General features: G+C 42.1%; 1 long non-coding RNA gene across 1 annotated transcript in view; it reads left to right on the forward strand.

Annotated features, from left to right (window-relative positions):
• LOC110337189 overlaps nt 1-13248 on the forward strand; it is a 73552-nt gene that overhangs the window by 17841 nt on the left and 42463 nt on the right. The window lies entirely within an intron of this gene.

A 13248-nucleotide genomic window follows, 5' to 3' on the forward strand; every position in this document is an offset into this window, starting at 1 on the left:
TGTGTGTGTGTGTGTGTGTGTGTGTGTGTGTGTGTGTGTGTGTGTGTGTGTGTGTGCGCGCCTGTATCTGTGTCTATGTTTAGAAGGCCATGTGCATTCCTGTAACTATACAGTAAGAAGCCAAAGGCTGACATTAGGTGTCATCCTTAACTGTTCTTGTCCTAGTTTGCCTTCTCTTGCTGTGATAAACATCGTGACTAAAAGCCATTTGGGGAGTCTCAGTTAGGGTTTCTAGTGCCATCAAGTGACACAATGACCATGGCAACTCTTATAAATTTAATTGAGGGTGGCTTATACAATCAGAGATTTAGTCCATTGTTGTCATGGCAGGGAACATGGGAGTGTGCAGGCAGACATGGTGCTGGAAAGGTAGCTGAGAATTCTACCTCTGGATTGACAGGCAGCAGGAAGATAAAGGGATACTGGCTTGAGCATCTAAAACTTCAAGCCCACGGCCAGTTACATACTTCCTGCAACAAGGCCATATCTACTCTAACAAGGCCACACCACCCATTGGTGCTATTCTCTATTGGCCTATGGGGGCCATTTTTATTCAAACCACTACAGGGTTCATTTGGCTTACAAGTCACATCATCAAGGGAACCTGGATACAGGATCTTAAGCAGAGACCATGAGGGGTACTGCTTATTGGCTAGTTTTTCATGGATCAACCAGTTTGCTTTTTAATACAACCTAGGACCAACTACCTAGTGGTGGCACCACCCACAGTGGCCTGGCTCCTTCTACACGAATCATTAATCAAGAAAATACCTCCATTGACTGATGGAAGCATTTTCTCAATTGAATTTCCCTCTTCCCAGACAACCCTAGCTTGTATCAAACTGATAAAAACTAACCTACACAGTTCTCACCTTTGTTTTGGAGACAGGATCTCTAATGGGACCTGGAGGTCACTCGCTGATTTCTATAGACTGACTGGCCAGGGCTTCCCAGAAATCCACGGGTCTTTGCTGCCTCAGTGTTAGGATGCCAGGCATGCCCAGGTAGGTTTGTTACACTGGTTCTTGGGGATCGAACTCAGCTTCTTTTGCTTGTGCTACAAGCACTTTTCAAACCACACTTCCACAAACTGTACTGTCTGCCAGCAAAAGCAGAGTACCCGGAGGCTCGGTGTGTTTATTCCATTGAAGACGAGGTGGGATTGTTATATACACATATCCAAGGAGACAGGATTTGTTGTACACACCTGGATTAAGGGGACAGGTTTAACTAATTTTAGGAGGAACACTCTCTGTCAAGGAGCAGTCTAAGTACCCAGGAGGAGAAAGCAATGGTAGACATTTTCTGCACACACTGTTGACACTCAAACCCTGTCTCCTGAGCGAGGTTCCACCATGTCTCTGAGCCTAAGGCTCTGTATTCCCTGACATAACTGTTCCCATGTCAAACTATACACACCCACTCAGAGCGTCACTTAACTCTGGCTTCCTCTGGTCCCCACACTAAGCCATCTTCCCCAAGCCATATCCCGAGTACTCAATTCATTTTCGCTGGAGTGGAACATTATTTCGTTAACTCTGAATGATAAGAGTAGCCTATCTTGGGAATTACCAAAATATATTACACCCTATTTGACCTTCATACTTTTATACATATTATACTCTTTGCCTGGGGTTTATTTCTTCATTTTTGAGCAGTTTGCTAATTCTTCCTGTAGAGAGAATATCTTGTATTGTATGGATGCATCACCTGTCAATTGAAAAGCCAGTGGCCTATGGCTTAAGCAGGAAGTGGGCAGGTGGAATACCCAGGAGGCAGGAAGGGCTCTGGGATAGAGCTAGACTCTGGGTAATCCTCCCAGGAAGATGAGTGCATGGTACCTGAGCATAGATAACCAGCCATGTGGCAAAAGGTAGGGAAAAATAATTGGGATATTTTAGTTATGATCTAGTCAGAGTAGTGGCTAATTGTATGGCTAATTGTATTTATAGATATATTTTGAGTTTGAGTCTTATTTCAGGGAGCATGGGGCTGAGAAGAAAAACCAAGCTTCTTCCATCTTCCCAACTTCTATATCTTCCCAAGACTGAGCTGTTCCTACCTTTTTAAGTGTAACTGATCATGCCGACCCTATTCCTACCTCACAAAACAGGCAGCGCTAGACACCCATCCATCCATCCATCCATCCATCCATCCATCCATCCATCCATCTATCCATCCATCCCTGTCACTAGTCAACAGCTGCTTAATAACATCAATGCCTTTCTGGGATCCTTAACAAAAGCTGCCTGAGCTCTGAAGGTGTGGCTGCTGGCCCTCCAGGTTAGCAATTATCTGTTGCTTGAATGGTCCAGCAAGGTCATAGATCCTTCACGCTTTTAGCCACAGAGTACACAGTAGGTACTCAACAAATGTTTGCTATGGATAGGGTACTTACACATGCCCAACCTCAAGTTAATAGAACAGTGCTTTGCACAGATCTTCCCTTTTAGGTCTGGGATTCCCTACTGAGCAGAGGGCCTTCAGATCTGGGCTAGAAAGAGCTGACAACCTCCTGTGTCACTCAGCCTTTGTGAACAAGACCTGTCTCCTCTGCATCCCCAGGGCTTGGAGCAAGGAATTTAACCCAACAACTCAGCAATGAATTGAGGAAAGAGATGCCATGTTTTAAGGAGTTTTTCATCCTACTAAGTTTTTTTTGTTGTTGTTGTGTGATTTTTTTTTCTACTTTTCTCTTCCTCTTCTTCTTGTTTTAATTCTTAACTTCCTCCCAAACAGCAGACATCAAAAGGAACAGTAAATAGGAAGCCTAGAGTAGAGCTTTTTTTTTTTTTTTTTAACTATGGAGACTTTGCGCCCTTGCAGGGGCATTCAAGCAACAGACAAGGCTAACCTGGAGGGCCAGCGGCCCCACCTTCAGAGCCCAGGCAGCTCTGCCAAGTATCCCAGAAAGGCCTGTAGGCAGGGTTGCCATGGTGACAGAGCTGTCACAAGTCCAGGGTCTTGCTGGGTAAGCACAAATGGATAGCATGCTGGATCCCTCTTTTCATTTGAAAATTACCACTAATTTGCAATTAGTTGTGGGGAAAATTAGAGATAGAGGAAAGGGAATTGCTCCTTTCAGCAAACAACCGCAACCATGGAAAATTGACTTTTCTCCTGAGTCATGATGGAGAGGAAGAACAGCTGCTACTGAAGAGAGCACAGGCTTGGGAGGCACTGGATCCTGGTCTTCTCTGGTGTCCTGACTAGGTGACCTTGGGAAAGCCTCTAGAGTGCCCAGGCTTTGCTTTTCTCTACCTGTGAACCACATATAAAAACATTTACCTGCATGATCGATGGGAAAGTTCACAAATATAAGAAAAGCAGAGTGTTTAAGTACCCAAGTTAATGGTAACTGTTAACACCATAAACTGGGGCTTACATTCATTCTCTTGTCTGCCCTCTGTGCTTTACCATCTCTTTTGCTTAACTAATTAATTCATTCCCATTAATATTTATTTATCTCCTCTCTGTTTAAGTATCTTTGAGAAACTACAGCCTGTCACTCACAGGCTTATGAGCAGCTCCCCTGAGACCTAATGATATATGCCTACAGCTTCCCAGGACCCTCTAACTCACTATCTTCTATAGGGATATCCCCATCAGTACCTTCTCTGCAATCTGCCAACTGGCTCTTGCTCCTTATTTGAGGAGGTAAGGCTCCCAAAGCCTAAAAGACAAAGCAATATCAAAGGTGGGGACTACGGGAACAGCACAACCCAAGCTCAGCTAAATCCAGAAGCCTCTGGGCTCTCTTAATAATCTACTTCAGAGGTTTCATTCCCAGGATCCTCTAGTAGGATGGGCACCTAGGGGCCGCTTGTAGAGAATGCACTGGAAGAACAAGCAAAGCTACCTTCAGTTTTCCCAGGAAACCATCCATTCTGGCAGAAGAGTTCTTTTCTCCTTGTCTTAGAGTTTGCCCATCCTTCCTCCCTAAAGGATTCACTTCCCACGTAGGTAAGATTGAGTCCCATACATGCTTGCTCTTTCTGTGTTCCCATTCTACCTGAAATCAAAGGGGAGAGCCAGGAATGAATAAAGAGGACAGAGGAAACATAAAATTTTAGTCCAGTCTCTTCTTCACTCACCTACTAGGCTTTGTAACATCCAAGTCCTGCCTCTCATTATCCATTTTGACCTCAAACAAGTTACTGCTTGGTGCTCGCTTCAGTTTATTTATTTACAAAGGGGAAAAAAGTGAGTAATTATGACTTGATATTTCTATGATAAATCCCTGCTGTTTAAATCTGAATCGCAAGGCCAAGAGTAAACACTGTGCTTTTTTTTTTGCAGAGAGCAGGACACAAACTGTGAAGGGCAGCAGGAGCCTGACAATGGTGAGGACAGAAAAGTAAAGAAAGCCCTCAAGTGTCCACAAGACAGACAAAGAAAGCCATACAGAAAACAAGGGCCACCATGCTATGCAAAGGCGTTGGCAGTCCAACAGAGCTGGCTAGTGGCATTTCCAGATCACCGTCCATTTAGAAGGAATGCCGCCGACTAATGAAGAATTATCCACCTCCACTGTAAGCCACGGACAATTGTATGTTCCATTACCCAGCATCCTCTCCAGGATTCCTCCTGGCTCATCCCCAGATTCCCAAAAAGCTTTTCACCCAGAGAACAGAGCACTTGGGAAAGAGATGGTTCATTAGGACTCAAAGCTGAGTGGTTAATTAAGTCCCTCACCAATACCAAGATGGACTCTTAACCTAATGTTGTATTCCTTTTCTGTGGTATGAGGAAGGCAAGGGAGGAGGAAGGCAGAGCGGTCAAGATGAGCATGTTCTAACAGCCTTGAGGTCATTGGAGGATTGATCTTACCCTTCTGAACGCCATTTGCCTCTTTGTCCCAAAATATTTACGGGACATGTCTAGAATAGCCACAGGCAGCCTTCTACCTCTGACATCCTTGATGATGGATACTGACCATTGTCAGTGCCAGTGATACGGATGATGCTTTATCTTTATAACGAGAGCAGATCACATTTTTCAAACATTAGCTCTACCAAGCACAGGGACTTGCAGTATTTCATTTCATCCTTGAGACAATTGACAGAGTATTCCTATTGTCACTGGATTGACAGACAGGGTAAGCCAAGCCGAGGATTAAATAGTTTGCCAATGGTTATAACCCTTCTACAATGCCCAAACTAAAATGTGAATCTTAGTACCCACCCAGAGCTCCCATTCTTAAGCCAATTCCACATACCTTCTCTATTCTGGACCAGTCAATGAATCTGCAACCTCCTAAATTGCTTTGGAGCTACATTCTACAGTAATCATTTAATAGCATCACAGATTAGAGGCATGGCAAATCCTAGTTTAGATTTGGATTTCTTTCTAATAAGTATCCCAGAGCAGAAGGCACGTGAAGGAGTAGTTTGTATCTGTCACACTAAAGCGTGACCAGTCTTTGATTAATACTGGTCCTCAGCTAGTGTTGACTCTGGTTAATAATTCAGTGACCACTAGACCACTTTCATCATTGTCTCTCACCCTGAGCAGCAGCTGATGTTGGCCTTTCTGCCTAGGTGTGGCCTTTCAAAAGCAAACAGTCATTGATCAAAAGTGCTGGCCCTAGGCCAGGGCTTCTTGTGTCGGCCTGTATTCTCATCTACTTGGGAGGCTAAGTTTTAAAAAAATCCTAAATACCAACCCTCTCTGGGCTGCAGCTTTGGGAGCTTGGTGAGGTTCTATCTCAAAAGTTAAAACACAAAAGAAAAAAATATGTTTTTTAATGTGAAAAGGGGGGGGGGGGGGGATAGAGTTTAGTCCTGAGCACTGGCTGCCACACATAAAAATGCAAGACAAAGTAAATCATGCCTCCGTACTCATGGCCCATGAACAAATATTTTTGACTCTCACGTATGAGCTCAGTCATCCAACAGTGTCTCAAGCTTTGCTAAATAAAAACAAGCCAAGATTAAGACAGGCCTTCAACTGTGTACATGTTTGCTATTTCATTTGACTTAAAGATATCCCTTTAAATGCTTATGGCTTCCATGGTCTTCTATCAAGACTGAGCTACATACAGAATCTGTGAGTAGACTCAATCGAGAAGAAGCAAGGTGTCCCCACTGCTCTACTGACTTGACATCTCAAAGATGAAGTCCTCGGCATGGTCGTGTTGAATAAATCTATCAAAGCAACTATACCTACTGTTACTCAAGGTGACATTTTATGATGTCAGTCTGATCCATGAACTTACTTCATAATCTCTCCATACATTAGTCTACTTAGTAAAATGCACTGAGTAATAACTATTTGCTGTTTTAGAGCAAATATCTTGAGATATTTTATATATTATATAATTCATATATTATATACTATATATTATACAATATCATACAACTGTATAATGTATATTATATAATATGCATTATGTATTATAATATATTATATAATTCATACATTTAAGCTATGAACATGTTTCATAATCTCTCCATACCTTGGTCTACCTCCCAGTGAAATGCATTGAAGAATAATAATATCTATTCACTGTTATACAACAAATATCTTGATATATAACTTATACGTTATTTAATTCATACATTTAAGCCATATAGTTCAAAGACTTTTAGTGAATTTGCGGCAATCTCTACATTGTGCATCCATTGCAATAATCAACAGAATATTTTCATTACCTCTTTGTCCTAGTATCATTTCTGTTGCCATGATAAAATATTCTGATGAAAAGAAACATAGGAAAAAGCACTCTATTCTAATTCCAGTTTACAGCCCCTCATAATGGGGAAGTCAAGGCAGGAACCTTAAACAAGTCATATCCCAGTGGCAGTCAAGAGCAGAAAGAGGAGAATGAATACATTTGCTTGTTTGGGCTTGCTTGTTTGCTTTCTGGAATTCTCCACTCGTGTGTAGTTCAGTAAGTCCTCCTAGGAAATGGTGTGGGTATAATTTCCCTACATCAATTAATTAAGACAGCACACACACACACACACACACACACACACACAGGAGAGAGAGAGAGAGAGAGAGAGAGAGAGAGAGAGAGACTGAGACCGTCTTCCAAAGTGATTCTAAGTTGTGTCCATTTGACAATTAGAGCTAACAATCACAACCCCAAACCTATAAAACGTTAGCAAGCATTTCCTCAACCACTTCTCCATTCTGCCTAGCCTAGCTAACCCTTAATTCATATTCTGTCTCTATATATTTGCTTAATCTAAACATGTTGTGTAAACCTAGCATATAACATATGGGCATCTGCCAGATTAGCTAATCATTGAAAGATTCCATCATGAACAGTCTTTCTACCATCTCGGGATGCCTTTGTCTTCATTAATCTTTCTAATACCCTTCAATGATATTTTATAGTTTTCAGAGTATAATACTTTCACTTGTTTTGCTATTTATTCTTCACTATTTTATTCATTCTGATACTGTTTTAAGTGGCGTGTGTTGCTTAAATCCAGTGTTTCATAGAAGAGATGAGAGTGGATATCTCTGCTTCTAGAGGGAAAGCTTTCAGTCTTCATAATTATGATGTCACCCATATTGTTTATTAAGACAGATCTCCTGTATCAGATTGAAGAAATGACCTTCCTTTTGTTGAGGTTTATTTTTTTTTATCATGAAGAGGTGTTGAATTTTGTCAAAATTTTGATAATGTGCTTTCTGACCTTTGTTTTATTAATGTAGTATATCAAGTTAATTGATCTTCAAATGTTAATCCAACTGTGCATTCCTAGAATAATTCCCACTTGGTTACTGTGCATATTTTTTGTACATTATTGGATTTGGTTTGTTATAATTTTGTTAAGGGTTTTTGCACCATATTATGAGGTACTAGTCTGCTCCTTTCTGAATATCTCTGTCTGGATGGTATGTAAGAGTAAGGCTGAACTCTCAGAGTCGGTTGGAAATTACACTACTTTTAATTCTTAGGAGAGTTGCAAACAATTGCTATGAGTTCTTTAAATACCTGGTAGCAATCACCCATGGAAACCATCTAATCATGGGCAGTTCTTTATAGAAAATTTTAATTCCTATTTCAACTTTCTCACGTGTTAAAGTATTTTTGTGGCCTGCTTTGTTTTCTTGATTTAATTTCAGTAGTTTTTTTTTTTTAAATCTTTTTTCTAGGCTTTCTGCACTGTTGACCTGCAGTTATGAATAGTATAATTTCATACAGTATTTCATTTCTAGTTCTGATAATTTGAGCCTATCTAATAGATAGTTGAAATCCTAGGTCCTTTGGATGAAATGACATCGAGTTGATTTATTTCCCTACTCTTTCTTTCTTTCTTTTTTTTTTTTTTTGGTTTTTCGAGACAGGGTTTCTCTGTGTAGTCCTGGCTGTCCTGGAACTCACTCTGTAGACCAGGCTGGCCTCGAACTCAGAAATCTGCCTGCCTCTGCCTCCCGAGTACTGGGACTAAAGGCATGCGCCACCACACCCGGCTTCCCTACTCTTTCTATCCTCTACTTTTTACCAACTTTCAGTTCTTAGAGGTCCTCTTCCTTCTGCCTGCTTTTATAGCTTTCCAATTACAAATTTTTCCCTTGCTTTGTTAAATTTGTTCTTTGATGTTTTATGGAACTTGGTAGTATTTTTAAGTAGAATGTGTTACTTCAGTCCAATGATGCACGGAAGTGAGGCAAGTGGACACTCCTTAGTTTTGTGTGTGTGTGTGTGTGTGTGTGTGTGTGTGTGTGTGTGTGTGTGGTGTACAAGTAACAGCAATTAATAAAGGTGAGGCCTTGCACTTAAAAAAAAAGAGCAAGGAGCATATTATAGGAGAATTGAGAGGGAGAAAAGGGAAGGAAGAAATGATCTAATTATACCACAATCTCAAAAATGTATAGAGCGATCATCTGGTCCAGGAATTACCTAAACAGCCTGAAAGAAAAAAAAAGTATGATGAATTACTTGGAGAAAAGAGAACGTGCTCAATCTTCATCATTAAGTAGCTTAGTTCGTTTGCATCTTAGTTTACTTTTCTGTCTTAACTGTTTTCAGGTGGAATGTTAGAGTTTTTACTTGCAAGTTCTCTCTTTTATGTCTGTACATACTTGCAACTATAAATTTCCATCTAAGCACTGATTAATTATCACTTATAAGTCTTGATATGTTGCATCTTCTCTTCCATTAACTACAATGTGTATTGTAATCTATTTCTGACTTGTTTTAGAACCACCTGTTACTTAGTAGTGAATCAAACTCCTTATATTTAATATACCTTCATATTATGTAATATTTTTATTTGTGGTGTGTGTGCATACACATGAGTGTTAGTGCCCGTGGAAGTCAGGAGACAGCATCAGATCCCTTGGAACTAGAGTTAAAGGCAATTTTGAGCCACTCAACATGGATGCTGGGAACCAAACCCAGGTCCTCTGTGAGACCTCACCTCTGTTCTGAGCCATTTTCTCTACCCCAACCCACAAGTTCTGCAGATTTGTGAACTTCATAGATGACTTTCTTAATTTCTATTTTCATTCTATGATTACCAAAGATGAACGAATAATATTTTGCACAATTTTAATTCTCCCAACATTTATCAAAACTTATTTGTAACCCAGAATACAGTCCTTGCTAGATATGCATCTGAATTTGAAAAGAATGCATCCTCTGATGTGTCCTGTATTGAGAGTTCTTCAAATGTGTATGGGCCTAACTTACAAATAATGTTGTTCAAATGTTGTTCCAGTTTCTGAAATATAGTGGCTTGGTGTACACTTAGCTTTATTTCTTTAAGATGGGTAGCAATATCTTTTTTTTTCATTTCTAACTTTACTAATTTGGGTTCTCTATTTCCTTTCTTAATGGGGTTTTTACATCTACACAGTTTATTTTTAATTGTCTCTCTCCCCTCAGACCAGCTAGCCTTAATTTATAATATTTTGAAGCTCAGTTTTTAGGTACACCCCCTTTCTCTGTGTGTGCACTTGCACATTTGTGTGTTCATACATGTATGCACGTGTACTCATGTGTGTGAGCACTTACATATGTGACTTCCTGATGAACTGACCATCCCACCATTATCAAATGTTCCTCCTGAACTCCCATAACATGTTTTGAAGGCTAAAATCTAATTTATCTGACTTTAGTATTGCCACTCAACTTTCTGCATTTTTATGAGGAGTTAAATGAATTAATCCCTATGAATCACATAAGAAGGCATGTGCCACAGAGTTGACGTTTAATAAATGATCTAACAGTGATCTACTATCAGAATGCCTAGTCATGCCTGCTATCGGCTAAGCTTCACCACGCCCAACCCTGAGGTTCACATGCTTCTCTATACTTCCTTGAAGAAAAACGGGATGAACAAAAGTCCAAGCTTAACCAAGCTTAACCAAGATGATCTGGTCCTAAGTCCAGAGGATGACCCCCCCCCCCAAAAAAAAGAGACTCTGTCTGATTCCAAATCTCATTATCTTTTCTTTTCTGCATATATTATGTCAGACAAGCATCACTTATGTGATATTAACTATAAAGCCTAAAAGAAGACAAACCTTAGTGGTGAAGAACATAGTGTTAGAACAGGTGTGGCTGCGCACACCGAAAATCCCCAGTACTTAGAGGGCTAAGGCAGAAAGGTCACAAGTGCAAGGCCATCTTGAGCAAGAGAGAACTCGTCTAAATATATAAGAACGCTAACTTGGAGGCCATGAGAACTTGGAGTAACCCTGGATCCAGTCATTTCTGACTGGAGGACCTACAGTAATTTCTTTGCCCTCCGCAGGGCTTAGTTTCCTCACCTGTGGTGTTGATGGTTTCACCCCCAAAAGTCATTAGGAGGGCTAGCAGCCAAAGGCACCAATCAGCCTTTTGGCACTTGCAGATGTGCTGATGTAAAGGTGACTGTAGCTACTGCAACAATAACGGTCAGTGTTACGATGCCTAGGTCAAGAGAAGTGTGCATTAACACATCTCCTAGAAAGTTCAAGAGCTCCCTTTCAGATGGAGACGAGAAAGATATAAATGCACTGAAGGAAGAAAAAAATATGTCCCTGGATGTTGGAGCATCTGAAGCCTCCTGAGGACTGTGACAGGTCTATAAACATCTGAGTAATATAAAAAGAATCCGCATAAGCAGGGCTAGGACTAGGCTAAAGAATAGCAGAACTAAGGCACCTGCACAGGCAAGTGCTTAACAGTCAGGCAATGGAACATGCACTTGATGGCGCCCTTCGGCATGGCCTGACCCTCCTCAAGACTATTCTCCTAAACTTCCATAAAGCTGGAAGCACTTCAATAAAGCAAGAACAGGTGGCCAAGATACTGCTACCTCACCACGCAAGGACCCACCCTCCCTTCACCGCCGCTCCTCACCTGTCCTGCTTGCCCTTTTCTCTGATGAGCTCATTCAGAGACCATCTGCTGAGTGCTAAAAGCTCCACGGGGTGTAGAGGGCTGATTTGGGAAAGAAACATCCCCAGAGAACTGAAGTTCCCCTTCAGTTTCATGATCTCCTGAGAAGATGGGTTTCCCCCCCCACACACAATGACGACTGTCATGGTGTCTCTTGAGTCTCAGCCAGTGGCAAAGGAACACATGACTCAGGTGAAACAGGGGAAGAGGGAAGAGAAAATGTGCTAGAACCTTGTAAATCTTCTTGTAAGTCTACTCTGGAGAGAAACCAACACTGGGTTTCTCAACGTCTCTTCTCTTATCGGTTCTGTCATTCTGATGAGCCCGTTCTGAGCATCCTGACCTCCAGGTTGTGGGAAGTGAGGAGCATCAGCTTGCACTGCCACCATCTGGGGCAGACTCATTTTCTATCCCGCTTAGCTGGACTTTTGAGTCAGAGAATTCAAGCTATGACGTCTGTTTTTCCTCTTGACAATCTGTGACTTAAAACAAGAAGCAAAAAAACAGGGTCCATATAATCCAAGTGAGGGTTACTTTGCAAAGATCATAAGGTTATAACGGAAGGTAGCTGCTGTCAACACTTTCGGTTGACAGGCATGGACCATGAAGCATTTCCGTGTGACTGGTGAACAAACCAGATGTGGCAAAGATCTATCTCAGGAGTCGGGGAGTCTCTTTCAGATCCGGAGCACAGGTTCATCTCAGAACGTCGGGAAAAACAACGAGCACAAGGTTAGACCAGTATGGAAGGGGCAGGAGGCAGGTGCAGGCTTTTCCCAGCAGCCTCGCAGACCTGTGTTAGCTGACATTGACATTTATTTTGCTCCTGCTGTTGGTCAGGCATTTTCTAATATTTTATTTTCTTGTAGCCCCTCTAAAAGTTGATTTATGTCTCTATCATGGTAGCTTTCTGTCACTGTAACAAATTCCCAAGACAATCATAGGCTACAAGGGAAACGTTTGTTGTGGTTCAGAATTTTGGAGGTCCCTGCCTGACGCCATTGATTTGGGGCCCATAGTGAAGTGCGCTTGCTCAGAAGAGCAAAACTACTCACTGGGTAGCCTGCAGACAAAAGAGAGAGAGAGAGAGACTAGGAACTCACCATTTCCTTCGAGGCCTTTCCAGCGGCCGGAAGTTCTCCCGCTCAGCTCCACCTCCTTAAGTGTCGAAAACTTGTCATTAGCTCTCCCTGAAGAGCAAGCTTCTCTCACCACATTAGGGGACACTGTAGAGGACACTTCGGATCTAGTGTGCAGCATGTATCTCATACTTTATAGATGAAAGTGGGGCACGGTTGTTCACCAAATTCCTGTTCTTGCCTTCTACAGCACACATTCAATGTCTATCCCGTGGGCAGAGCCACATGGCAGAGTTCTACCCAATGGAACTAAATGAAGAATATGCTTCCTGCTTATTTCTTTCCCACCCTGGGGTGCGTTAGGCTTCACTGCCCTTGAGGCTGGCTAAATCCAGAAGATAAGGTGCTGGTCTCAGAAGCTTAGAGCTCTGAAGGGAACCCTAGATCCCTGAAAGGCATCATGGAACACACATGGAGGGTGGGGGTGGGGGGGTCCTTGGCAGACGCCCAGGAGACAGAGCTGAGCCTCAGTTTCCCTCTCTGTGCAAGGTAAGAGGTGCGGTGTGTCTAGATGACAACCAGGATGACTGTGTGCTTGCCATGCAGAGATGCTGTGTACCTTTAAGGAGGGAAGAGGGGCATGAGAAAGTGCTACACACCCAGAAGGAGCAGAAAGGGATGGGGGGGGGGCTCTCCTCCTCTTCGGCTCTTGCTGACTGGCGCTCTTTGGGGTCAAGTGATGCCTCCGCTCAGAAATGAATAGAAAGGTTCGGAATATAGGCAGGAAGAGCAACTGGCACCCACCAGCGAGTGTAATTACTC

Source organism: Mus pahari, chromosome 20, assembly GCF_900095145.1.
Source record: "Mus pahari chromosome 20, PAHARI_EIJ_v1.1, whole genome shotgun sequence".
In the NCBI taxonomy this organism is placed as follows: domain Eukaryota; kingdom Metazoa; phylum Chordata; class Mammalia; order Rodentia; family Muridae; genus Mus; species Mus pahari.